This window comes from Ursus arctos, unplaced genomic scaffold (assembly GCF_023065955.2).
Source record: "Ursus arctos isolate Adak ecotype North America unplaced genomic scaffold, UrsArc2.0 scaffold_28, whole genome shotgun sequence".
In the NCBI taxonomy this organism is placed as follows: Eukaryota; Metazoa; Chordata; class Mammalia; order Carnivora; family Ursidae; genus Ursus; species Ursus arctos.
This window is the reverse complement of record NW_026622963.1, coordinates 7,689,275-7,715,058: the sequence shown is the minus strand read 5'-3', so window position 1 is coordinate 7,715,058 and position 25,784 is coordinate 7,689,275. Positions and strand designations below refer to the sequence as shown.

General features: G+C 35.8%; 1 protein-coding gene across 13 annotated transcripts in view; it reads left to right on the top strand.

Moving 5' to 3' along the window:
- MYO9A (myosin IXA) overlaps positions 1-25,784 on the top strand; it is a 285,328-nt gene that overhangs the window by 5,740 nt on the left and 253,804 nt on the right. Inside the window, exon 1 of one of the 13 annotated variants that reach the window (XM_044391957.3) lies at positions 8,215-8,873. The exons of the other annotated variants lie outside the window; for them this stretch is intronic. The gene's annotated coding sequence lies outside the window, so the exon portion shown is untranslated. Of the gene's footprint in view, positions 1-8,214; positions 8,874-25,784 lie in introns of those variants that run through there. 13 annotated transcript variants of the gene reach the window in all.

Sequence of the window (25,784 nt, the reverse complement as noted above, 5' to 3'; positions counted from 1 at the left end):
TATCATGTAGTGTTGACTGATGTCATTACCAACAGCCTCCTCAGCAGTAGTGAAATAGGAATAAAATTTTGTTTGTGGAAGTTGAACTTCTGAGTTGTCAAGAAGGAAACGTAATGTTATATTAAATGATCAGTACCTAATGTTAACGGTATAGGAATGAAGTACAGTGAGGTTTTTGTAGTTAGTACTTTTAAAATTTTTATTTTATGTGTATGAAGCTGAGGAGGGAGAACATATTAAAATTATAGGTAATAACTAGACATAGTATAAAAGTCAAGAGATTCAAAAGAGTATGCAGTAAAAAGTTTTTCTTCCCCCTATATCCGCCAACCATCCCTTTTCACTCTTTAGAGGCAACCTCTATTTCCATCTTTATGTGGGTCCTTCTGTGATATTTCTAGCATATACAAACCTATACATTCTCAAATTTGTGTTCTTTTTTTTTTTTTTTAAGATTTTGTTTATTTATTTGAGAGAGAGAGAGAGATTGATCACGAGCAGGGCGGGAAGGGTAGAGGGGGAAGCATACTTCCCGCTGAGCAGGGAGCCCAACAGGGGACTTGATCCCAGGACCCCAGGATCATGACCTGAGCTGAAGGCAGATGCTTAACTGGCTGAGCCACCCAGGCGCCCCTCAAATTTATATTCTTAAATATATTTATATTCTTGAACAGCACCACAAATACTTTATACTCTATAGCCTCCTGTACACTCTAAAGCTTCCCCCCCTCCTCCACCCCTTACTTAATAATGGATCCTAGAAATCATACAACAACAATACATATGGAAATGCCTCATTTATGGGCTGGATAGTATTGTTTTGATGATCTTGAGATTATTTTTAGTCTTTGCTTTTACAAACAACGCTACATGCTTTTCTTTGAAATGTGAGTCCCAAGTAATTATCAGGATTTCAAATTTTCTGGTGACTGTCTTGTATTGAATTTACAAAAAAGGATGTAACTAAAGTTCTCATTGAACTTCTGAGCTTCCATGGAGTGACTAGCTTTGATGATGATTATGATATTTATCAAATAGATTACTGAAGGATATAAAGTAGGGGACTGAAATCAGTTTGGCATCTTTAAAAGGTCACTGTGGCTGCAGTGAGTAGAGTGGATTAAAGAGTAGTCTAAGACTAAAGGCAGGAGTATCAGGCAAATGATGATAGTGGGTCTGGATTTGGGTATTGGAAGTAGACAGGACTTGGTGATTTCATTGGATTTCGGATTTAGGGAAAAGGTTCATAGAAGATATAGGTTTCTAGCTTGTACCTTTCACTGAAATGGGAATCAATATGAGGGAGGAATGGGATTTTTATTTTTATTTTTGTCAAGAAAGAAGAATTTAATTTGTGACAAGTGGCTTTGGGTGATTGATTATACTTCTGTCAGAGCTTGATGGCCAAGAGGCAGCTGGATTTGTGGCTTAAGTTCATTATCAACTTCTGGAATGGTAGTAATAGATTTTGGGGGCAAAAGGTATAAATGAGAAAAGAAAAGATTATAGGACAGATATCTAACATTTACAGTGTAGGTAGAGTTGAATGTCTAAAGCTAGTAAATTAAGTGATTAAATTCTTTAAAGAATCTTATTATAGTTCAAGTATCAATAGTGAGGTTCACTGTCTAACATGTGATTTAAGTTTTTTCTCTTAGTTAACGTTAGTGGTAAATAGCTTATGAGGGAAATGGAATAAACTTAGATTTTTTTTAAAGTAAAACTTCAGTAGAAATTAGTACTATAAACCCATCTTTTCTAATCATTTGGATTTTGCTATTGTAGAAGTTGGTTCAGTCATCGTTTGTGGAGAAGTACAGGATGTTTGAAAATATGGTTGCCAAAAATACCAAGTTTCTTAGTTTGCATGATTTTTTAAATTATATTAACTTAGTTTAAAATAAATATTAGTCATTGAATTTTGGGTCATGTTTTAAAATCTAACATCAACTTTATGTATTCCTCAGCCTAGAGCTGCTGTATAGATAGATCTCTCTCCTTAACTCTAGACCCCTGTGAATCACTGCTAGTGGACTTCTCCACTTGGATTTACATTTCACAAGCACTTCAGCCTTGTACAGAATAAAACTCTTTCTCTGCTTCTCTTCCTTCCAAAAAGGAGGGGGTAGAGGGAGACAAACTTCAACAAAAATTTTTGTTTTTGATTTCCTATCTTGATGAATTGCACCACTCTTGTCTCCAGAAGTCTTCAGGAACCTGTGAATCATCCTCCACTCCGTACCTTACTATCAATATCATTAGGTCCTGTACATTCTCCCTCATGATATTTCAGATAATTTCTTATTGCTATTTTTGTTGTTTCTACTATATTTTTTAAAAAGATTTTGCTTGTTTATTTGAGAGAAAGCAAGTAAGAGAGAGAGAGCACAAGAAGGGGGAGGGTCAGAGAGAGAAGCAGACACCCCGCTGAGTGGAGAGCACGAAGTGGGGCTCAATCCCAGGACTCTGGGATCGTGACCTGAGCTGAAGGTAGACACTTAACCGACTGAGCCACTCAGGCACCCCGTTTCTATTTTATTTTAACCTCAGATGTCTGTTGTGCTCCCGTATTGCTAAGTGGTCTTGTTGCTTTCTGTTTTCTGCCTCTGGTTTTGCCCTACCCTCCAGTTCATTCTCTGCACTACTGCCAGATTAGGTGTTCTAAAATGCTTTTAGTTAGGCTCTTTCATTTGCAAAGAAGAGACTCAAGTTACAGTGAGTAGTAGAGTGCTTTTTGAAAGGAAACATGCACAAGGGAACCTAGGAAAAGTTAAACAACTTAAGAACAGGAGTTTAATAAATAAAACTAGAGGCAGGAAAAGACAGATTTCACTCTAGTGTTCTACGGTTAACTTGTCTTAGCTACTTTATTTCTTTCTGACTTAACTTTTTCTCGGTTACTCCAGTTTTTCCTCCTCTATCTCCCAGCTTCCATTTATTCCTAACTCCTGCTTCCTTAGAACTACTGTGTCACTCCTGTGCCAATATTTTGCCTCCTGGATGCTCTTGTTTTAACTTGAGCTCCTGTTTGCTAACTTCTTCCTTCTCCCTGGGATTTTCTGGTTTGAATTCCTAAGAAGCAATCTCTTTGGCTCAGCTCTTTTTCTCATGGGCTGCTAGCAAGCTTGTATACTTGGGTCATGTGAGCACTCCTGGCCATTTAGTGTTGACCATGTGTTTATTTGTGCATGTGGGTGTGGGGCAGGATCATAATGCTGAAAAGCATGGGCTGGTGTGCAGGTTGATTTCTCGCAAAATGGAATTGCAAGCATGGCACACACTGTAATTGACATTTGTAGTACAAATACAAATCTGATCAAGTCCTTTCCTATTGAAAGATCTTTAGTGCTTTCTCACTGCTTTCTGGATAAAGCTTAACTGTGGCATGGCATGTATGAGATTCTTCCTGACCTGTTACTTCTTTAGGCTTTCCTTTCTTGCTCTCTTCCTTAATTCTTTGATCCACCCTTATTGAACTGAGGTTTCTGCTCAGATAAAGTACTTTTTCTCTTGTCTTTGCATCTCTGTTCCTTTCCTGTCTTTCCCTTCTCCCATTCAGGACTCAGTACAGTTATATCTTCAGGAAGCGTTTTTTTTTTAACCTCCTCTAGGTTGAGTTAGATGCCACTCCTGTATGCTCTTACATAGTGCCTACTTCTGTCATAGCTCCCTAATGAAATTCCTAATTACTTGTCTATTTTCTTCACTGGGCTTTAACTTCTTTGGTATCCCTATACTATAGGAAGGAAGGTTTTTAGATTGGGGATTTAAAATACATACATAAGCTTTTTATAATTATAAAGTATACAAAAAAGTACACAGATCTTAAATGAATTTTTACCAAGTAAACACACCAATGTAATCAACACCCATATTAAGATGCAGAATATTACAACTCCATAAGCCACCTCATGCCCTCTTCTAGTCACTAATCCAGTTCAAAGAGGATTTAATTTTAAATGGGAAAAACTCTTAAACATACATATTTTTCTACATATTTTGTATGTATCTTTAGACATAAAAGAGACAGATATTGGGATTTTGATCCTATAGAAAGAACAAACGTAAGTTATGTTGTAGAAGTGTAATTTTAGCATACATGTATGCAACAGACAAATCTAAAATCGCGTTGTACTAATATTCTAATATTCAGTTGTGGGATTTTTGTATTTAGGTAGATTTTTTTGTTTATAAGTTTAATATTTTAGAGTGGCAAAAAATATCATAGATCAAAGAATATTTGTTGAAAATCGCCTGTTAATTTTGAATGGTGAACTTGCTGGAGATGTGTATAGTAAACATGTAAAGCTCTTTCCAAATGGTGTTTGGCCTCTGAGTTTTAATGTGAATTATGTTGCTAACATATTTTGGCAGTGGGGTCATCCAGCGGGCAACTGGAGTGTAATTTTACATGTACGGTGAGGAAAGTACTAGCTGTCCTATGTCATAGACAGCTGGCTTGCTAAGAATTGTTCTTTTTTACAACCAGCAATAATTTTAGTGTGTATTTTTTCTTTTTCTCAGTTTTGATTTTTCTTTAACATTATGTAGCTCTTTGAATCTGAAGGTATTTTTTTAAACATACTTTTTCTTTAGATGGACTTTTCTGTCTATAAATATTAAATCCATTAAGGCCAGTTAAGTGGAAAGAGTACAGACTTTCAAACCTGGGTTTCCAGTGACCTCAATTCAACTTCCAGCCTCATCACTTATAAGCTGTCATTTATAGGCAAGTCACTTAACATTTCTGAGCTTCAAGAATGTTCATTTCTCAAATTGGAGATATTTACCTGAGACAAGATTATTATTAAACACTTGATGTAAAACAGTAGGCACATAGTTGATATTCAACAAGTCTTCTCCCCCCCCCCCCGCAAATGTGTCTATTATCATATTTAAATAGGAGATCAGAAATTTAAAGAATTTCATTGTGTGACATTTAGAATAAATGGCTAATCAAAGTTTGTTGCTAATAGAAGTAAATCTTAGAAAGATAGTTGGCTAGCTGTCTTTCAAGTGTGATCATACTTTTGAAATAAAGAAATTTCAAAGAAATGCTTTTTTGATTTTTTTACTAATAGTTTAATAGATGTTTTAGAATGTATTTTGACTCATGGTGAGGTATCATAAGAAAATGTTCTGTTTGCCAATGACAAACATTCCTTAAATCATTGACAGATTGTAGTACTATTGCTGTTTGTAGTATGTGAGTATTTGTTTGAAATCTGTTTACTTACTTTGATCAGATGATAGTGGGCTGAGTAATCTCTGGATTTTTTTCTTTTTTAAATGTAAGGGAGAAAGTTCTTCAGGTGACTGTGTAGATACGTGTTTATAAACGATTTTAAGATCATATTTTTTCCTTACTTGCTTGTAGGTCCCTTGCTGCCTCTCCCCTCTTTTTTTAAATAATAAAACACTTAGAAAATATTGAAAAGTTGAACAGTTAGAACAAAGGTCATTGATGTATCTGCCACCTAGATTCAGGTTACCAATAGCCATCCACATTTGCTTTATTGTTTTCTATATGTATGTGCACTTGTATACTTTCACTGAACCTTTTGAAAGCTGCGAATATTATATTTACCTCAAAATACTTCAGTATATATCTCCTAAGAAAATAGATATTCTTGGGGTAGCTGGCTGGTTCTGTCAGAAGAGCTTGTGATTCTTGATCCTTGGGGTCATGAGCCCAAGGTTGGGTGTAGAGATTACTTAAATAAATAAAACTTAAAAAAAAAAAAAAAAAAAGAAAATAGATATTTTCCACAACACCACTGTGCCATTACCAACACCTAAGAAAAATAACAGTAATTTCCTGGTAGCATTTAATAGTCTATATTTAAATTTTTCCATTTGTTCCATAAAATTATTTTTTTCAGACCAGAATTCAGTCAAGATTTTTGCATTGCAATTGATTATCTTTTTAGTCTCTTTTAATCTAGAAAAGCTCCTTCCTCCACTCCTCTTCTTAAGATACTGACATTTCTTTTGAGAAGATCAGATCATTTTCTTGTAGAATGGCCTGCTTTCTAGAGTTATCTGATTGTTTCTTTGTGCTTTTGTTTTACTTGTTCCTTCGTTCACTGTGTATCTTATAAACTGGAAGTTATATTTTAAAGGCTTGATTAGATGCATGTTAAAAAAGTTTTGGCAAGAATACATCATAGGTGATGTTATATTTCATGTTACATATTATGGGGGGTACAGACTATCACTATTAGTGATAGAAGTTTTATGAAGTTTAAGGTTGGTGTTTGCTGTCTGTCCATTGTAGAATTATATTTTTCTTGCTATGATCATCAAGTACAATAATCTGTGGGGGTGATACTTTAATACCACATAAAATTCCATTCTTAAGTATGCTTTACCTTCTAATATTAGCATCCTTTATTGAACCTTAGGCAAATCAATTATTTAATTGAAGGTTGAAAATTGGTGATTTTTCTAATTCTGTAATTCTTTTACGCTTATTAGCTATCATTCTTTAGTTAACAAGAGCTTATAACCTTCCATCAGCTGGATGTGAACTATAGTTCCTCCTAAAGGGCAGAGTAAATAAATGCTTAATTCTTTCTCATCTAATTTTCAGAGTGAGCGGTTGGTCTAATGGTGATCTACAGTGGTGACAATGAATGGTTTTATGTTCTCTTGGATTTTTATTTGTTGTATTATAGTGAGTTACAGACATTGTTTTTTTGATGCTGCAGTTGTCTCAAATAAGAACATTGGGAGCCCCTCCAAGCATACTCGTCAGTTCTTTTTTTTTTTTTAAGATTTTATTTATTTATTTTAGAGAGAGAGTGGGTATGTGCAAGAGAGCATGAGCAGGGGGAGGGGCGGAGGGAGAGGGAAAGAGAGAATCTCAAGCAGACTCCGTGCTAGGTGTGGAGCTTGACTTGGGCTTGATATCACAACCCTGAGATCATGACCTGAGCCAAAGTTAAGAGTCAGATGCTTAACCTACTGAGTCAGCCAGGAGCCCCTCCTCAATTCTTTTTGCATAAATGCACTATTAGTCTTTGAGTGAGTCCTTACTTTTCGGTATAAGATATGTTGGCTCACCATGGCCTTTTCCTGTTTTAGACTGCAATGAGCAGTTTCTCTAAGGAGCTCTGTCTCCTTACAGTGGAGGATGATATTTAGAAACCAGTATCTGGATGCTAAGTACGCTCCTTGTTCTGGGGCTGTCATTGCTTCTAGGTCTTGTCTGGAGGGGGATAAAAGTATGAGGTCATTATTGATTTTAACTCAAATTTAACACTGTGGGGTTTCTTTCTTCAGTCTTTTTTTTTTTTTTAAAGTTCGGTTTTAATCTCTTTTACATTGAAAATCTTAGTTTTTATTAGAATTGAGATATATATATATCTCAATCTATTTATTTAAATTATACCTAAAGTAGTTTCAAAATAAATAAACCTATTCAGTGAAGCTTAAGATTTCTTTGCATTTCACTTTGTCCTTAGAATGTATCCTACTAAGAATATACTTTTTGTTAATACTATATTTAAAAGTCACTTGAAATCATTATTTCTCAGTGTGATCGTTACCAATTTAATGTGTATGTAGTTAGATCCATTTGTTTTTCATTTTAGGGTTTGCTTCCCTCGGTTTTTTGGTTTAATGTTGCCCTTTGAATATATGAAACACTTACATAGTTCAAAAGGAGAAACCAAATGAAAAAGTGTATGTAGGAATCTCATTTTCACCCCTTCTCTCTTCTACTCTGTTTCCTCCTTGCTCTCCCATAAAGGTAACCATTTTTGTGAGTTTTTGATCAGTCATTCCAGTATTTTTTTTCTTTCAAAAATAAGATGTATATATGTATTCTCCCTTCATATGCCAAAGGTTGGTGTGTGTGTGTATGTATGTGTATATGTGTGTGTATCTATCTATATATACTGTTCTGTACCTCTTTTTTTTTTTTTTTCTCCACTTAAACTATTCTGGAGAGCACTCCATATTGGTACATTCCCATCTTTCTCATGGAGGCATAATATTCTGCTGTGTTGATATACCATAATTTTATGAATGAATCTGGATCTGATATTTGTGTTTAATCTTTTAGATTAATAAGTAATACATATGGAATAAATTAATTAAAAAATAAAGTTTCTTCCCCTAAGTAATTGAGAAGGAGTTGATTTTTTCCAGAGAGCCTATAATTTGAGGAGGCTTTATTGTATTTTTTGTTTGTTTTGTTTTATTTTTTTTGTTAAGAGAATTTCAGAAGTAGATATATCTTGGGACATAGGTACACTTTCTTGCCCCTAAATATTAGGTAATTGGTCTCAGTGTTACTCTGCTTCAATTGTATGAAACCTGGGTCAGACAATAGATGATTTACTTGTTTTTTCTCCCTCTGCTTCTTGGCTTCTTAAAGCATTAGAACTAAAGATCTGATGTCCTGCCTGCTTTCATGTAAGGATAATTCAAGTTCTGTCTCCGCTGTTTTTTTCCACAACTTCCCTCTCCCTGACTTTAGCTTTTCTTCTTCCTCTTTTCTGCCTTAAACCTCTCAGATTTTAGATTCCAAACATTCAGTGACAGTTGCTGACGGTCGGATGTATAGTAAGATGTATACTATGAGTATAAAGAGTAAGAGATCAGGAATATTAAAGGGAGAGGAAAGGGTACCTGTTAGAATAGAAGGAATTCAAGCTCTGGGGCTTATGAAATAGAAATTAGAAGTTAGGGGACCTAGCCATTCAGATTTAAATTGTCTTTTACTCCAGTGATTGAAAGTAATTTGTTTCATTTATTGGGTTTTTTAACTTGAAGTATAGTTGACATGCAATGTTGTATTAGTTTCAGGTGTACAACATTGGGAATCTACAGTTCTATACATGACCCATTAGGCAGTGTTCACCATGGTAAGTGTATTTACCATCTGAATTTGTTTCATTTAGTGATTTGAGTATCTACCATAAGCAACTTCGGAGGATAAAAAAATTATATAATTATAGTAGTTTTTTTTTTTAATGCACAATAGGTACCATACTTACATAGGTTACTTTATTAAATTACCATAGTAGTTGTATGCAGTTGTGGCTTTTCCTCTTTATTCATATATATAGGAGAGTGAATAAAACTTGCAGTTTAAAGAAAATTGTGAAGTAAATATTTGTGTTGTCATCACTCAGGCCAACAAACCAGGATTGCCTCCCCCGTACCTCTCCTTTCCCTTGCTCTTTTTCCCCCCCCCCAAAGATTTTATTTATTTGATAGAGAGAGACACAGCGAGAGAGGGAACACAAGCAGGGGGAGTGGGAGAGGGAGAAGCAGGCTTCCCGCTGAGCAGGGAGCCTGATGCGGGGCTCAGTCGCAGCATCCTGGGATCAGGACCTGAGCCAAAGGCAGGTGCTTAACGACTGAGCCACCCAGGTGCCTCTTGTTGATACACATTCCCCCTTTGTGGAAGTAGTTAACACCCTAACTTTTTTTTTTTTTTTTAAAGATTTTCTTTTTATTTTTTGGAGAGAGTAAGAGAGAGAGAGAACCAGAGAGAAAACCAAAGAGAACGAGTGGGGGAGGGACAGAGGGAGAGGGAGAAGCAGACTCCCAGCTGAGCAGGGAGCCTGATGCAGGGCTGGATCTCAGGACCCTGCGGTCATGACCTGAGCTGAAGGCAGACGCTTAACCGACTGAGCCACCCAGGTGCCCCATGCCTTAATTTTTTGATTATCATTTTTTTGCTTTGCATCGTAATTTTGAATCTCAGGTTACATATTCATAAACAAAATAGTTTAGTTTTGCTTTTTGAACTTCATATAATATTTTATGTGATTTAAAAAATTGAGTTCAGGGTGGCCTGAGTGGCTCCATTGGTTAAGCATCCGACTTTTGATTTCTACTCAAGTCGTGATGTCAGAGTCGTGAGATTGAGCCCCGTGTGGGGCTCTGTGCTGGGCATGGAGCCTGGTGAGGCAAGTCTCCCCACATTGCGCTTGTTCATCAGGAGAGTCTTGGCTGTTTTTGGCCCATTGCACTTTCATATATGTATGTGTTTGAATCACTGTGTCAAATTCCACACACAGACACACACACTAAATAATCCAGTGTAAAAACAACATTTGGGATTTTTATTGAGACTTAATTGATTCTATAGATTAATTCGGGGAGAACTGACATTTTTCCAACATTGAGTCTTCGAGTCTATGAACATGGGTGTCTTTCCATTTCTGTAATGATTCATAATTAAGTCTCATTTTTTCAGTAGATGCTTTGTCCATTATGTGTTAGATTCTTGAGCACTTCGTATTTTCTGATGCAATTTTAAGTAGTGAAATCTTTAAAAGATTATTTTCTAATTGTTGCTGGTATATAGAAATATGAAACTAATATCAATTTATATGTTTCTTTTTTCTTTTTATTTCCTTGCCATACCTTTCATCCCAGTGACTATTCATTCCGTAACTAGAAGACTGTACCTCCTACTCCCCTTCACCCATTTTGCCCAACCCCCAAACCCCCTCCCTGTGGCAACCACCACTTCTCTGTATTTATGGGTCTGTTTCTGCTTTTTTTTTGTTTGTCCATTTTTTTAGATTCCACATATGAGTGATGTCATATAATATTTGTCCTTCTCTGTTTGATTTATTCCACTTACATAATATTCTCTAAGCCCATCCATATTGTTCCAGATGGCAAGATCTCATTCTTTTTTATGGATGAATAATATTCTGTTTTATACACACACACACACAGACACACACACACACACACACACACATACATATGTATACAACATCTTCTTTATTCGTTCATCTATTGAGGACACTTAGGTTGTTTCCATATCCTGGCCACTTGTAAACAGTGCTGCACTAAACATAGGGGTGCATATATCTTTTCAAATTACTGTTTTGTTTTCTTTCTTTCTGGTAAATACCCAGTAGTAGAATTATTGGATCATATGGTATTTCCATTTTTAATTTTTTGAGGAACCTCCATACTATTTTCCACAATGGCTGAACCATTTTGCATTCCCACTAGCAGTGTACGAGGATTCCTTTTTCTCTACATCCTCTCCAACACTTATTTCTTGTCTTTTTGGTTCTAGCCATTCTGACAAGTATAACGTAATACCTCATTGTAGTTTTAATTTGCATTTCCCTGGTGATTAGTGATTTGAGCACCTCTTCATGTGTCTGTTGGCCATCTGTATGTCTTCTTTGGAAAAATGTCTGTTTAGGTCCTCAATTTGTAACTGTTAAATTATAAAATTAACCAGAGTTTATAGATTCTTTTAAAATTTTCCATATACATAATTATGTCATATGCAAATAAGAACAGTTTTGTTTCTTCTTCTTTTTTTTTTTTTTAAAGATTTTATTTATTTATTCGACAGAGATAGAGACAGCCAGCGAGAGAGGGAACACTAGCAGGGGGAGTGGGAGAGGAAGAAGCAGGCTCCTAGCGGAGGAGCCTGATGTGGGGCTCGATCCCATAATGCCGGGATCACGCCCTGAGCCGAAGGCAGGCGCTTAACCGCTGTGCCACCCAGGCGCCCCTTGTTTCTAATCCTTATGCCTTTTATTATTTTTTCTTGGCTTCTGATGCTGCTTAGGATCACCAGTAGTATAATGTTGATAGAAGTAGATAGGGGTCATCTTTATCTTGTTCCTGATACCAAAAGAAAACTGTTTAGGCTTTCCCCAGTAACTATGCTGTAGGTTTTTGTAGGTACCTTTTATCAAATTAAGGACGTTTTCTTCAATTCCTAGTTTGTGAAGACTCCTTTTGAGATATGAATAAGTATTGAATTTTTAGGGATTTCTTAAAATATGGTTGATTAGAATAATTGGCCATCTGTTAGTAATATCGGATTTATCTTTGCTTTCTTGGGATATGCCTAACTTGGTTATAGTATATTATACTTACAATGCTGGTTTTTGTTTGCTAATATTTGTTTGGAATTTTTGCATACAAGTTCAGGGGTAAGATTGGCTTATGATTTCTATTTCTAGTCTGGTCCTTGCCAGAATTTTTGATTTGAGAGTTATGCCAGCTTCATAAAAAGAATTCGGAAGAATTTATTTAAGGTTGGATTATTTATTCCTTGAGTATTTGGGAGAACTTGCTGGTCAAGCAGTATGGCTCTGTGTTTTATTTTAATGGGATCACTTAAGTTTTCTGTGTCGTCTTCAGTAAGTTTTGCTAAGTTATATATATTTTTAGGATTTCTTTTCAGTTTCATCTACATTAAAAAGTCTTTTTATTGTTGTAATGTTTGCAGCATTTGTAGTAGTTTTTGCCCTTTTTGTCATTCCTGATCCCTTTCACTTTTTTTTCCTCATCATTCTTGCCAGAAGTTTGCCAGTTTATAATTTTTTCAGGGACCCAACTTCTGGCTTTGTTGGACCTTTCTCTCTCTCTCTCTCTCTTTTTAACGAGTTTATTTATTTGAGAGAGAGAGAGAGCATGAGCAGGGTAGGGGAGGAGCAGGGGGGAGAGAGAGAGAAAGAGAGAGAGAGAGAGAAGTAGACCCGCCTAAGCAGGGGGCCCAATGTGGGGCTCCATCCCAGGAGCCTGAGATCATGACCTGAGCCAAAGGCAGACACTTAACCAACTGAGCCACCCAGGCACACCTGGGCCTTTCTAATAAATTCCTTTATTTCTCATTTCTATTATTTCCTTTTATTTGTCCTGGGTTTATTTTGCTGTTCTTTTCCTATCTTCTTGAATAGATGGTTCCCTAATTTTTGTTTTTTTCTGTTATACCTATTTAGAGTTATAAAATTCCCTGTCAAGTATTGCTTTAGCTGCATCTCACAAGTATTTTTGTTATTGTCTAGTTCAACATATTTTCTATTTACTTGTCACATGGATTATTTAGTACTATGTTTTATTTTTTTAATTTTTATTTTCTTTTAAAAGATTTTAATTATTTGTTAGAGCACAAGCAGGGAGGAGGCAGAGGGAGTGGGAGAAGCAGACTCCCTGCTGACTGGGGAGCCAGATGTGGGGCTTGATCCCAGGACCCTGGGATCATGACTTGAGCTGAAGGCAGCTTCGTAACCAACTGAGCCACCCAGGTGCCCTAGGACTATGTTTACAACTCTGTGAGGATTTCCTTGTATGTTATCTATTGTGGCGTAACAAGTTAAGCCCAAAACGTAGTGGCTTATTATCATTTACAGTTTTGTGGGTCAGGAATTCAGGAGCAGTTGAGCTTGGCAGTTCTGCCTCAGTTCCTTTCCATGTGGATTTTTCCATGGAGCTTTTTTTAAATTTTTAAAAATTTTTTAAAAAGATTTTATTTATTTATTGAGAGAGCATGTGTGCATGCAAGCGTGAGCAGGAGGAGCAGCAGAGGGAGAGAGAGAAGCAGGTTGGATTCAGTCCCAGGATTCTGGGATCGTGACTTCAGGTGAAGGCAGATGCTTAACTGACTGAGCCACCCAGGTGTTCTCCATGGAGCTTTTAAAGTGTTGTTCTGGTTATGAATTTTGAAATTCCTGAGTTCTGAAGAAAGTGCTCGGTAGAAGCCATGTTAGTGTTTATGTTCTAACTGCAGAAGTTATACAGCCTCACTTTATTGCATTTTGTTGGTGGAGACAGTTAAAAAGGTCCATCCAAGTTCAGTGGGGAGCAATGTAGGTAAGAGTGTAAACATTACATCGTAAAAGGGTGTGTGGGATGGGGTGTATGTTGGTGTTAAAGATACCATTTGTTACTCCTAGTCATCATTTTATTAATGATTTCTAGTTGCTTTCAAAGAACATAATGTTATGATTTCAGTACTCTTTGTTCTCTGGATCTCCAATTTATATATGTTGATTTTTCTCTTTTTCTTAAATGTTTCTTCATCTTGTTTTTCTTATATTTTTCTTCTATCATTATGGGTAATTTCATCTTCACTGTTCCATTTTATTTTTATTTTTAGTTGTTGTGTTTTATAGTTTTAGAAGTTGTTTCCCAAATCTTCCAAGTCATTTTTTATGGTTCTTGTTCCTTTCAAATATTTTCAGTCTTGTTTATTGTTTTAAACATTAGTGAGCAGCTATTTTATGTTTTGTGTATGATCATTTCCAATATCTGACATTTTTGTTAGATTTGTTTCCAATATTTGACATTTTGTTTAGATCTGTTTCTAACCTTTGTTTGCTCTCATTCATGGTGTTTTGTTTTCTTTGTGCTCGATCTAAATAATGCCTTTTCTTGGGACATTATTTGTGACATTTGTACAGGCATGTTCTAAATGCCTGTAACCTAGTTTTTTTTTTTTTTTTTTAAAGATTTTATTTATTTCTTTGAGAAAGGGAGAGAGCACAGAGGGAGAGTGAAAGGGAGAAGCAGATTCCCCCTGAGCAGAGAGCCTGATGTGGGACTGGATCCCAGGACCCTGAGATCATGACCTGGGCCGAAGGCAGGCGCTTAACCAACTGAGCCACCAGGCGCCTGACCCGTTTTGTTTTGTTTTGTTTTGTTTCGTGTTGTCATCCAGGTGATGTGAATTCGGGCCACAAATCTGTGTATGTAGGATAGTGGTAGCTTAGGTGGTAGAGTGTCTTGTGATTACAGCTCAAGGCAAACTGCTCTGTGCCACCTAGTTTTGTAAGATTGCAAGCTAAGAATGGTTTTTAGATTTTAAATGATTGGCAAAAATATATTTTGTGACATGTGAAAATTATATGAAACTCAAATTTCAGTGTCCATAAATAAAGTTTTATTGGAACGCAGCATGCTCATTTGTTTCTTTATTGTCTATGGCTGTTTCCATGGCAAGTTGAGTAGTTGCAGCAGAGATCTCTGGCCTCCAGAGCCTAAAGTACTTGTATGTGTCTCTTTCCTGAAGTTACAATTTGACAGGAACTCTCGTTTCCCCTTTTCCTATACAGTTCAGTGCCAAAGCAACTTTCCCTATAGTTCTTAGGGGTGGGTTAGAATGGAATAGTTTTTCTTTGGTTGATTTTATGGATTCCAGTTGTATGGTATAGGGTCTTCTGTCAGACTTACTGCCTAGGGTGAGCCCTGGGCTTGGCTTCTATCTTTATGAGATTGTGATAATCAAATCCTAAGTTTGGCTTTGGTTAGGGGCTAACTTGGCTTTAGCACTCTATTTTCCTCTCTGAATTCCTGCCCTTTCTTATGTTTTGGCTTTATGATTCCCTACTATTTTGTCAGCTTTTTGATACTTTTAAGAATATGTATTTTCTGTTTTATTTAGTTTTTAAAAATGTTTTGTTTCAAATAATTGGCTATATTATTGGAGGTTGATATTGATGTTATTTTTTTGAATATGAAGAAATTAAGTCTCAGAGAGATAGGCTAGCTTGCCCCAAAGTTATATTACTAGTAAGTAGCAGACAGAGACTTTTGACTTCAGAAAATTTATTCATGATCTAGAGCGTGAGCACTTAGGATTGCACATTCTTTCCCGTGTTCCCAATATACCCCCCCCCATTGTTCCCAGTACGGTCTTAGGATTTCAGTTGCTTGGGCCATTCAGGCGAAGTCTCAGTTACAGAGGACAAGAAAGGCATAAAATACTCAAAAGCTATTTGGTGGGAGAAACTAACACCATATATAGATACTAGAGAACTTAAAAATGTTGAAAAAGAAATGGAAAATTTTGTTGACTATATAAAGGTGATAAAATTGAGCAAATTTGCCATATTAAGAGAATTAAAGATGAAAGTAGACCTTTTAATTGTGCACCTACTTTGTAAGAGTCATTGTTTTTTAATATCCAGTATCACATTTAACTTCATAGCAACTGTGAGGTGATGACAGTGATTTCTTTTAACAAGTATGCAAACTTCTAGGGAAGATGGTTTATTATTACCAAGGACTATACAGTTAATAAATCCTAAAAGTAGGATCTGAACCCCCGTGTGACTATAAAGCCCATATTTTCTCCATAAAATAATGTGTGCAAAAAAGGAAAAAAGTCTCTAAATGGTTAATGGAGATTTTATGAAAATGTATGGTTAACGTTTCTGTACTTGTATGAGAATCCCTTAGGCTTTCATTTAGAGGTTAGTCTTATTTTAGACAATTCCAATAAGTATTTGGTTTCTAAGGTCACATGGATTAGAAGCAGCAATGAGAACAGAGGGGCATTTGTAGGTTGTTAGGCTAACAGCATGAAAAGCTTTTCTATAAACTAAAAGTAAGCCAATCTGGTGATACTGAGATAGGGACAGAGAACCATGCTTACGTATATCAGTAGTTTCTATATATACCACTGTCATATAAAAATTGACATTTACTACAAGATTTCCAGATTCTTCAGAAATATGTAAATTATATTCAGTATACTCTGCTTAAATATAAATAAAGTTAGAAATATGTTGTGGAAATAATTTCATCCAGAGTATTTGAAAATAACTTCTAATCCTTAAAGAGCTGAAATTCCAGTGGGTTGGAAAAGTTGAATCTCTAGAATGACTTCTAAAAAAATCAGAATAGCTGAGATTTTACTGGTGTACTGATAAGTAATTCGTGACTTGCTGTATTATCTAATTGCTATGCAGTAAAATAATGGTTAACTTGCACTTTTATTTTACATAAAACTGTTAACTTATGAATACTTATTCATAGTAAATTGTTAATTTAGCATTGTTACCTCACAGTGTAACAAAGTAGAGGTAAGATTGTTTAGAATCCCACCTAGAGTCATTGGCACGATATAGTTTTTGGCACATAGTGAATTCCTTTTTAAAAGGATCAAAACCCAAGAAAACTTTTAAGATTAAACTTTTCCGTAAGTGGTCTGACAGTTTTGTGTTGATAAGAATCAAGATCCTGAAGGAATAAAAATAATATATTTTTCCATAATGTGTTGCTTCTTACTGAGGCAGTAAGGCAATATTTGATGAGTATTTTGAAGCATTAAGTTAGTTGTTCAGTGTACTATTCTAATAAGAACAAAGTTTTAGGCTTTATTCTTGAGTAAGTTGGTAAGGGATACTCCATTCTCTAAACATACTCCTATTTTTGGAGTGCTGTTGCTTTGTAGAAATGCGCATTGTTGGTCAGAGAAGGGAGACTGGATAACTGGATAAATGAGCACAGACCTATTAATATAAGTAGAAAAGTCAACTCTTTTTTTTTTTTTAAAGATTTTATTTATTTATTCGACAGAGATAGAGACAGCCAGCGAGAGAGGGAACACAAGCAGGGGGAGTGGGAGAGGAAGAAGCAGGCTCCTAGCGGAGGAGCCTGATGTGGGGCTCGATCCCATAACGCTGGGATCACGCCCTGAGCCGAAGGCAGACGCTTAACCGCTGTGCTACCCAGGCGCCCCAGAAAAGTCAACTCTTAGCACATGTTTTATTGATGGAAATCCACAAAGCTGGAATCTTTAGATAGTATTTGAAGAGCAGAGTTTTCACTTTAATAAGCTACATAGACATTGGACATTAAACATTGGATTTTCCCAACTCAGGGAACAGCTGCAAAAGATAGCCTACTGGTGTGAGCAATCAGATGAATAATAGAAAGCAGCATGTTATTGTTTTGTTCATGGACCAGAATTACTCTCATTGGTCGGTGATGCTTCTGAATGCCTAATGTCAGTAGTGCCAAGGCTGAGAAGTATATGTGAAGCAGATGGTAAAGGGCTGATTGGGGGTGGGGAGGGGAAGGTGTCAGAGTGGCGACTGGCAAATATGTCAGATTACGTATTTGACAGTGTGCTGGAAAGCAGATGACTGACTGTTGTAAATAACTAAGAGTAGAAATCAGAAATGATGCTGTTGAATGTTGTATTATAACTTCACTATTATAGTATCTGTCAGGGTGTCAGACCCTATACTAGGTTTTTTGTGGGGTTTTTTTGGAGGGGGTATCTAGGAGTCAGCTAAGTAGAGAAAGAGGAGGGTGCAATGGAAATACCGTAATCATTGTAGGGATAGAGTTATTGATAAACAGAAATCAGCAAATAGTGCTTGTTCCTTGCCCAGTCACAGTTGAGCAATTTAAAATTTCTTATAGGTGTGGAAATATTTACAGATAAAGATCTGTGTCCAATGTTAATTTATGCCAAAGCTGTTTATTCTTAAAGGTTTAGAAAACGTTTTGAAATTTGAGTTAAAAAATTAGGTAAAAATTGTATTTGTTTTCTTCATTTGTACAGATTGAAAAGGTGGTGTTCTATTAATTACTTAATAGCATTAACAAGTTTGTTGGTATGTCTCTGTGCCTTACGCTTTACTTTCCTTCTCATTTCTAGTGAAGATGATATAAACTATATGGAGTGTGCTCAATTTTGGAGTGTGCACAGGAATGTCAGGTCATATCTAAATTTTCATTGTTAATTTTGGATTTCAGCTTTTATGAATAAAGGGCAGGTGATGTAAGGGTAGGTTTTTGTTTATAGTTGTTCCTGTGCTATAAGGGCAGAGTTGAGTAGCTGGCAAAGAAACCATATGACATGCAAAGTTTAACATATTTATTGTCTGGCCTTTTACAGAAATTTGCAGACCCCTGCACAGACCATGATTAAATGCCAGTGAATAGTAGTGCAAGTTAAATAGCTTGTTCTGGGTCACACAGCTACTTTGCTTTTGGCTATCATTTTTCATAACTTTTTGGAGAGCCTTTTAATTTCAGCAGACTGGGGTACCAGGTTTACATGTTACTTTGTCATTGTTAGCATTTCCTGTTTATTGCTTTGTTACTAGGCACCTCAACTCCATCTGTAAAAGTTCTCCAAATTGAGGAAGATTACTGTTTATCAGTGCTGGGGTTTTTTTGTTTTTGTTTTTTGTTTTTAGCTCCCTAGGGAGCTTTTGCTATAAAATCAATGCCTTGGTGAATTATTGCTAAACAGCTAATCCCAGCTCTAGTTTATGTATTTGTTTCAATCAAACACATGGTTTCTGTGGCTCTTCCTAATCTAAATTTCTTTTTTTATATTATCACGAGACTGTCATTGATATTTTAATTTAGATTCCCTTGAGGTATGAAGAAAAGTGATATGTTGGCTCTATGGAATAAGTTTACTAGAGTTGGGGTACACTTAAATCTAATGGCTGTAGCCAAATTCATTACTTGGCTATGATTTTTTCATGTTCCATGGATCCTTACCGCAGTGGTAGTTGGTTGAGGTAGGTACACTTTCTGGTTCATACTAGTTACAAGAGTCACTTGCAGTAATTTCTAAGTATCTGAGGCAAATGTTGCAAGTTGTTGATCTTGATATCGGTATCTCTTTAGAGGTAAATACAAATTCAGTGGAAGGTCACTCTTATTGGGTGGTTAGTAGTGGGTTAGCTTTAACTTCTGGGAACAAATGGTTTGCTGTATCTCCACAATATCTTAAATATTCATATTATTAGAGAATGATACTATAAAAATAGATTACTAACCATGAATGATTTATAATAGGAAAGATGAGATGTCTGTTTATAGGTAGGTAATGGAATACTCAGTAATAACTTATTTATCTCTCACACTAACCCCATGAGGAGATTGGGGTATATGCCCAGACTTAACTAGCTATAAAATAAAAGCAAATGCAGAAATGGTCACAAATGATTTCCGTGGTTTCATATCCATGGGAAATTTCTCTATTCTTGTCTGACTTCATTTGCCGCTTCTTGAAATACTTTCTTTCACGAGCCTTCACTTGTCTGGTGGTTTTCCTCTGCTAAGATGTGCTATCTAAAGCAGGGTGTTTATCCTTTGTTCTTCAGTTTCTCTGTTTGAAAATAGTGATAATAGTGCTGCTTAGCTCCATAAAATTGTTCTAAGATTAAATGACTCAGGTGAATAGTTTGGCACATATTAAGTATTCTAAGGGTTTACCTTCATTACTGTTGTTACTAGTACTACTGCTGTTATTACTGTGTTTTTTAAAATCTTTAGCAGCTCTACTTTTGACTCCCATTCTTTATCTGCTGGACCACTAAACATTGGTGACCCATACAGCTTGGTCATAGTTCTTTTTCTCTACCTATAGTCTCTTCGTATGTGAGTTCATCTAGTCTGATTGCCTAAAAGGCCATCTGTATGCTGATGGTTACCAGATGTACTTATCTTTAGCTGTTTCCTCATTTGTTTTCCAGACTTGTATATCCAGTTGCTTACACGATATTTTCACTTGCATATCCTGTAAATGTTTTAGACTTAACATGGCCAAAGACATATTAAGCCATATTCTCCCCCCTAAACAACAAAAAAACACCACCAACAAATGAACACGAACAAACTTGTTTTTCTCCAGCTTTCTCATTTTAGTAAATAGAACCTCTGTTTACCTAGCTGCTTTCAGTCAAATAATCTAAGTGTTGTGTTTTTTCCCACATCTAATCCATAAGTGAATGCAGAATACATACCCAATCTGTCCACTTCTTTCTATCCACACTGCTGCTACTCTATTCAACAACCATTATTTTTTGCCTGGACTGCTATAACAATCTTCTGACTGGTCTCCCTACTTCTACTCCTTCTTCCCTCCTAATTCATTCTCTTTCAAGGAACTGGAGTAACTTTTAAAACAAATCAGTAATATTATTCATTGTATATAAACAGCAAAATAAAATAATGCCCAGAGACTTTGTATTACATTTAGAATAAAATCCCAGGTACCATTCAACCCCTTTCTACCTCTGACCTCATCTCTCTCACCATTTTCCTCTCGGAATACTTTGTATCAGCCACTCTAACTTCCTTTCTGTTCTGCAACCATACCAGATTTGTTTCTCATTAAGCATTTCGCGTTATGTATTCTTCTTAGCCTGGAGTATTTCTCACATATGTTATCATAGTTGGCTCCTTCATTTCATACAGGTTTTCACCACCTCCCTGAGGCTTCACTGTGTGCTACTGATAACTAAAATAGCGTATGTAAGCCCTCTAGTATAATGATAGACAAACTGCTATCCACAGGCCAAATCCGGCAGGTGGCCTGTTTTTGTTCTGTCTGAGAGCTAAAAATGGTTTTTACATTTTTAAACACTTAAAAGAGTAAAACAAAACAAACAGAAACCCCGAATATGTGACAGAGGCTTTATGTGACCCACAAAGCCTAAAATAATTATTATCTGGCTCTTTCTAGAAAAAGACCTATTGCTATCCAAAATTACTTTTGTTCATGTTTCCTTGGTGTTTTGTTTTGTTTTGTTTTTGTCCTCAGAATGCTTAATTGTAAGAGTTTTGGAACATTGGTTAAATTATCTGGAATGGAGAACTTGAGCAGTAGTTAATAAAGGGGACATTAGGGTTATTGTTAAAAGAGTAGAAAAATAGGACAAATAAAAAATGTAGTAGGGACAAAGACTAAAGAGTCTGTGGGACATCTCCCAAAGTGGACAAGAAGAGATGGTCTGTTAGAAGGCTCTCCTGCCTACGTGACTCTGAAAGTCTTCAGAATCATTCATACGGAGGATTCAAATGTGAGTTTAAAGTACACCTGTAAAACTACGCAAGTGATTAAGAGTGTGCATATCTGAAAAGCCGTTAAGTACCTGAAAGATGTCATATTATGGAAATGTTTCATAAAGTAGTAGAGTTGAAAGATACTTCTAGGTCATGCTTCTAAATATGTGCTGAATTCTTGTTGCTGAGGTTTAAGAATGTGGAAAGTGATTCTGAGTCTCAGCATTTTGATGTACATTGTATATTTTACAGTCATTGAGCATATCTGTCTTGTCAACAAGACTTGAAAATATGTGGACACTTATGAAGTTGAATGCCCCAAGTCTCTAATTCTTATTGAAAGTTAAGAAGTGCTTAAAAGAAGGTATCTTGAAAGAACTGAAGGATAAAAATTTATGAATGTGTAAATTAAGAAAGTGTCTCTGCTTTGTTCTTATATTTACTGCTGGGTGTAAATAATACATGTTCCTGTTGTCTTATATGTTTCTACTGTCTTATCACTGTTCTTCCCTGCTCTTTTTTTTACTTCAAAAGCCTGGTAAGTGGTTTATCACAAATTAGATAATTGCTTATGAATCTCTTTTATATTATTGATTCTATTGATAGTGGCTATCATGAGGTAAAGCCCTTCATAATAGAGTTTCACATATTTATTCAATATTTTTTGAGTTTCTGTTAGATACCAAACATTGTGTAGCAGATACAAAGACAGAGAAATACCCTGCTTCTCCTGTGTGGCTCAGTCAGTTAAGCGGTGACTCTTGATTTTTGGCTCAGGTCATGATCTCAGGGTTGTGAGATAGAGCCCCAGATGAGATTCCATGCGGGGCAGAGAACCTGCTTGAAATTCTCTCTCTCCTTTTTTACCTCCCTGACCTCTAAAAAAAACAAAAACAAAAACACTCTGCTGCAGCAAGCATATAGACAAGTAGGGGAAACTGGCAAATATGGACTAAGCAATTGATATACAGTTTTAGAGATCAGTGGCAAGGCTGAGCTAAGACATAACTATTGCAAAGAAGCCTTCCTTCGGACCCCGGGTGCCTCCTAGTTTCCCTTTATTATTTACTGGTCCCTATGCTAAAGAAAACCCAATGTTGAGCTGTAGTGGGATCAGAAGATTTGATCTCTGCTCTATAAAAGTTTATGATTTCATAGAGGAAATACGACATGTGCCTTATCAACTATAACATAAAGTAGTTTATGAAAGACAAAGTAGCATAATGTTTAGGAGCCCAAATCTTGGCTCTGCCATTTAATTGGCCTGTAACCTAACGCAAATGGCAATCTCCATGTGCTTCAATTTCTTGATTTGTAGAATGAGGATAATAATACACATTCGATTAGGATTGTTATGAGGATCAAATGATTTAAACACATAGTAAGTGTTAAATGAGTGTGTTGCTATTGTTATTGTCATCATCATGTTTCTTATTTGTGCTAAGTGTAGTGTATTGGTTAAGAAATTGGGACCTGGTTTCTAACCCCAGATCATCCACATACTAGTTACATCGTCTTGGGAACATCACATAACCTTTTTGGAGTTTGTTTCTTCATCTGTAAAAGATGATAATAGAATATATTTCTTATTAAATGAGGTAATGAATACCACATATACAACGCAGTGTCTGTATGTTCTCAGTAAAGAGGAGTTATTTTTCTTAAAGCTGAGAATGAAAATGTTCTAGACTTTTAAAGACATGAAGTGCTGCTGAGATGTAGCACATTCTGGAGCTTACAGGAGCCATTAAATGCGTGTTCACTTAATACATTAATTATTTAGAGATTGGGAACCTAGGGAGAAAGCTGTTTGAAGTACAGTTTTCTTCCTGTAAGGACAATGGAGGCGTAATTTGATAGTCTTGTAGACAAATATCATTGAGCTAGTAAAATGAAATCTCAGAATAAATGACGTAGAAAAAATCATGTAGAACTTTTTTCTAAGAACAGATAGAATTTTTGTATTTTCATTAAGAATTCTAAAGAATTGTAAGATTCGTAATCTGTCAAACTTTTCATTGTATAGTAATTATGAATAAACTTGTGAGGTTTTCTACAGTAGAAAATTTGCTGAGTAAAACAATATACAATTGTTTTTGTAGCCTTAAAAGATTTTTATTAGAATGAGTAAACATTTTGAAACTTCTGGAATTTTATTAATTTAAGTGGATAAGAGCACAGAAACGTCATAATTACACCATCCATATTATATAGGTATATTAAGAAAAAATCTTATTTACAAATACCGGAGATCCTGTCTTGTAGAGGGAGAGATTTTAAATTAAGATTCATGTTTTGGTCATAGTCTAGTCTCTACATGGTGTCCCAATAGGAAGGGAAAAGGTCAGTGTATTTTGAAACTATTAAAATAATGTAATTAAAAAATAAGTCTTTGGATTAATATTTAAACTAGATGCTAATTTTTATACTTTACCCAGCTATTTAGTGATATAGTAAAGTGTAATTTTGAGACATTCTTAAGTTATACAGTAATAATTGCAATTCTGGGCTGATAATATTTATTACTTGGAATACCACTTTAGCTTCAAATAACTAAGCTTATTAGTTATGCTAAAGTTTTTCCTTTCTTTTTTTTTATTGAGGATACAGTAGAGTGCACAAGTCTTCAGTTTTCACAGTTTAAACATCATGTATATACCTGCTAATCCACCACTCAGATCAAGATGAAGACTGTTTATAAAATTCTATAAGAGTTCCTTTTGTGCCCTGCCTCCCTCTCCTTAAGGGAACCATGCTTCTGAAGTTTATAATAATAGATTTATTTTGTTTGTGAACTTCATATAAATTGGATAGCTTAGTTTATATCTCTATCTGGCTTTTTTCACTCAGCATTATGTCTGTGAGATTTATGTTGTATCAGCAGTTTGTTCTTTTTTAATACTGTACTGTATTCCGTTTATTAATTTTATTGTTGATGCAATTTTGATTGTTTTTCTTTTTGGCTATTATTTTATGAATGAAGTGGCAATGAACATTCTCATACATATCTTTTAGTGGACATAGGCCATTATGGTGGAGGTTTGGTAGTTTCCCATTGTGATTTTGATTCACATTTCTCAGATGAATAATGAAATTGTGTTTGTCAACTAATACTGCTAAACAACTTGAAAATTGCCAGTGCTGTACAACAATAAGTGTTTGTTGGTCATGATTTTGTGGGTCTGCTGGCAAAGCTCTGCTTTGTGTATCTCATCTTCCTACTGGGACATGTTTTCAGAGTGGTGGCACAAATGCAAGAAAGCCTAGCTAACTGGGCTAGCATACTTTGAGACTTTGTTTACATCGTGTCTGTTGACCTCCGACTCTCCAAATTAAGTCATGTGCTTAGCCCAGTTTAAGGGATGAGGAGGTGTACTCCACTGGACTTGAGGATAGATAGTGAATATTTTTGAACAGTAGTCTAATCCACCACAGATGTTGAATTATTTTTCATATCCTTATTGGCCTTTTGGATATCCTCTTAAGAGCCATCTTCCATATATATTGCTAGGCACACTTATTATATCAGCAAAATTGATTAACTGCTTAGGAAAGAAATTTGATTACTTGCTCATTTTAATTAATTAATTAATTATTTAATTTTTAAAAAAGATGTTATTTTTAAGTAATCTCTACACCCAGTATGGGGCTTGAACTTCAACCCCAAGGTCAAGAGTCACATGCTCTATCAACTGAGTCAGCCAGGTGCCCGTACTTGCGCATTTTTAAAGCCAGACATTGTCAAATTATTGTTGAAAACAGCTCTTACAGGAAGTCAAATAAAGTGGTGTATACAGATGAAAATGGATGAGAAAGTAGGAAAAAGGGGGAAAAAACTATTAATAAAATGACTGCCTTAAGCAATAAAAATGATTTCTAAAATACATGAATTAATGCAATGTGAATTTATTTCTTCAACAAATATATTTTTGAGCTTGGATACCTATGATGGAAAAGACAAATCTTTTACCTTTTAGTAGGGAAGTCTTCCAATAGACAAAACCCCCAAATAAATAGTAATATATAATTCTAGGTAGTGTATCAAGTTCTCCGATTAAAAATAAATCAGGGTAAGGAGAATAGAATGGGGAAAGAGGGTTATTTTAGATAGGGTAGTAAAGAAAATCCTCTCTGAGGAGCTGGCATTTGAGCAGAGACCTCAGTGAATGAAGGAAGGTCCAGGTAGAGGGTGTAGGAAGGAAGTGTAAAGGTCCTAAAGCAGGAATAAGCTTAAATTCAGAAAAAGAGCAGTGAGGGACGCCTGGGTGGCTCAGTCATTAAGCGTCTGCCTTCGGCTCAGGTCATGATCCCAGGACCCTGGAATTGAGCCCCACATTGGGCTCCTTCCTCAGGGGGAAGCCTGCTTCTCCCTCTCCCACTCCCCCTGCTGGTGTTCCCTCTCTTGCTGTGTCTCTCTCTGTCCAATAAATAAATAAAATCTTGAAAAACAAACAAAA